This window comes from Cyprinodon variegatus, unplaced genomic scaffold (assembly GCF_000732505.1).
Source record: "Cyprinodon variegatus isolate N-32 unplaced genomic scaffold, C_variegatus-1.0 Scaffold558, whole genome shotgun sequence".
Classification (NCBI taxonomy): Eukaryota; Metazoa; Chordata; class Actinopteri; order Cyprinodontiformes; family Cyprinodontidae; genus Cyprinodon; species Cyprinodon variegatus.
This window is the reverse complement of record NW_015151011.1, coordinates 247,310-250,086: the sequence shown is the minus strand read 5'-3', so window position 1 is coordinate 250,086 and position 2,777 is coordinate 247,310. Positions and strand designations below refer to the sequence as shown.

At 40.3% G+C, this 2,777-nt stretch overlaps 1 protein-coding gene across 1 annotated transcript in view; it reads left to right on the top strand.

The window, feature by feature from the left end:
- The first annotated feature begins 1,795 nt into the window (after positions 1-1,795).
- spin1 (spindlin 1) overlaps positions 1,796-2,777 on the top strand; it is a 16,336-nt gene continuing 15,354 nt past the window's right edge. Inside the window, exon 1 of the mRNA XM_015391750.1 lies at positions 1,796-1,925. The gene's annotated coding sequence lies outside the window, so the exon portion shown is untranslated. The remainder of the gene's footprint in view (positions 1,926-2,777) is intronic.

Sequence of the window (2,777 nt, the reverse complement as noted above, 5' to 3'; positions counted from 1 at the left end):
GTTGCTCAGCTGAGCAGATCTGATGTAAAATCCAGAACCTACATATAAACGGTTTTGTGTGAAATGAGTGATGAGTGTAATCGTAATAAAAAACTGAATTAAAGCTGCGTCTAAGAGTCTGTTGTCTCTTTTCTCTTTCATCTTTTAAAGAACGTGTTAATTAAGGATCCTCCATGTTGTTCAGATCAACAGCAAGAAACAAGGTCTGATTTGAAGCTTTAGGAAGGAAGAATCAGCTGAATGTGGAAAATCTACTTTTTGTTTCAGTTTAGATTCTGTGCAGAAAAGAGAACAAAAAACTACCAATAAAGAACAGAAAATCAGGATCTTAGTTCACAGACATTTGAATTCTCAGGTTCTGATGGTTTATTAGATCAAATGCATGAAACTGGTTTGGAATTGAAAATCTTATTTAAGAGAAGAAAGAAAAGTCCTTCTTATATGTATTTATGAAAAAAACCCACAGTTTATTTGTTTTTTTTTAAAAGAATAAGAAAATGATGTGATTGAATCCAGATGATGAAGGTGTGAAGCTGCCACTGCAGCAGATTTCTGAGCAGAACAAAAGAAACCATCAGAATCCAGCATTTATGTCTCTGCTGCTCTCTTTGTGTCCCAGCTATCACTAAGGACAGATGGACATGTCCCCCAGAGTGTCCCCGGGGTGTCTCCCGCCTGTCTGTCTGTCTCTGTCGCATTAAGCAGAAGGACGGATCACTATTCAGCGAGGAAAAACAGCGTAATGCGCCAGTCCAGGCTCCTGTGTTTCCTCTCGGTCGCACTATTTGGCAGAAGGAAGCAGGGGTGGAGAGCGAGAGGGAGGGGCATCAAGGCTGCGTCACCACAGCCGGAAATACGCGCAAGAAACCAAAAATAAAAGCCTCTTTATTTAATATTCATTCTTCTTTTGAGTCAGACTTAAACGTAGTAAATGAAATGTCGTTTTGTAAACAGTCTGTATATAAAAAATGAAAATAACATTTGTTTAAGTTAAATTTTGTACATTTAATTCTTTGATGCACCTTTTTCTTCTTTTGCAGCTTGTGTTTATTAGAGCTGATGTCACAGGTGAATTTCTGCATTGTGAGATCAATTAAGTCTTATCTTAATCAAACCCTGAAAATGTAGGACAATTTTAAAGGTTGAAAAAAATGTTCAAGTTGAGAATAAACTGTTTTAAGAAATAACTGATTTTGTTTCCATTAATATAAATGAAGCTGCAGCTGAATTTTCCTTTTTATGTTGAAAATGTGAGAAACTGGGATATTTTGGAGCTTAGTTTAAATGTAATATTACTTTAAGCACATGATAAACATTTTGAATTTGTTATTGAATATTGTAATCGTAAAAATATGCAGACCCAGTTTATAGATTAATATACCTATGTTTTTAAGAATTTGTTACTGTTGTAATAAACAATTTCTGTTTACAGCAGAGCAAAATCAAACATTACAGATTAAAATTATACAGAATACCTGTTGAATTCTATTTGAATTTAATGACAAAAGAAACCCTACATAATTAATTAATTGTAAATTTATATTTAATATATTTTCATTAAGCAAGAAATATGAAAAGGTGCACACATTCAATGTTAAAATATATTTTACTTTAATATAAATAACAATAGATTTTAAATGCAAGAATAAATAACATTTTATAGGACACTATGAACCGCTTATTAATGTATATATCAGTGTTTCTATAAATACAAACAGCTGCAGTGAGTTGAGCTCCTGCTGAGCTGCGTGTCTTTTATTTTGAAAGACCCAGCCGGATGTTGGTCATCCCGCTGCTTGCAGCTTGACGCCTGGAGGTGAGATGGCCGAGAAGTGTCTGAGGTTCCTGTGAATCGGAGCGGCTCAGTGGACAGACCCGCAGGAACCCCTCCGTTCTCCCGCCCCGGTCCGTTAGCCATTTTCACGGTAAGACAGAAAGGCGCGCGCACCTGTCCGGTTAGCTTGCAGGTAAACAACCAGCGACAGCACGCGGAGCGTTCGTTTTGTTGGCTGCGTTCTCCCGCCGAGGGGGAGGGGCGGGAGAGGCAGCAGCGCCAGACAGCCAGAGACCGAACCCAGTCCCCGGCTGTGTCCCCTGTCTGGGACAGCCCTGGCCCCGGTTAGACCCCCCGGACTGGACCGCTGTAGTCCAGCGGTCTGTGACCCCCCCCTCCCCCCCATGTGTTTGTAAAGGACTGTAAAGATAAAAGGAAAAGGCGAGCAACATGGCTGACGCTGCAGAGACTCTTTCTGGTTTTCTCACCGCAGAACCTTCATGAGAAAATGACAAACTGAACAGAAACAGGCGGATCAACAGTCAGAGCAGCCGCCGCGTTCTTTCAGAATCCGGAGCGGATGCAGTGAAATCCAGTTTCCCCTGAAGGTCTCAGACTGGAGCCTTTTGGTGCATTGTCACATTGAAATGCAGCAGAATGGACAGGTTGGCTGACTGATCACCATGGAGACCAGGACCAGAACCTGCAGCTGGGTCCGGGTCCAGGTCTAGCTCTAGTTCCAGGTCCAGGTCTGATCAGAACCCAAACATCAGCTGAGAGGAAGTTCAAGTTCATAGTTGCTCATTTTCAAAAACACCTGCCTGAAAACTAAAGACTGACTGAAGGAAACCTGCATCTGTCAGAAACTGGAAAATCCGGTTTTGATTCCTGTTTATAAACGCACCATATGATGGAAGAAAAAAATCAGACTGAAATATTTGATGCCTTTTCTGTTCATTTGAAGATTAGGTCCTCATTTATAAAAAAAATAAACTCAGTTTCT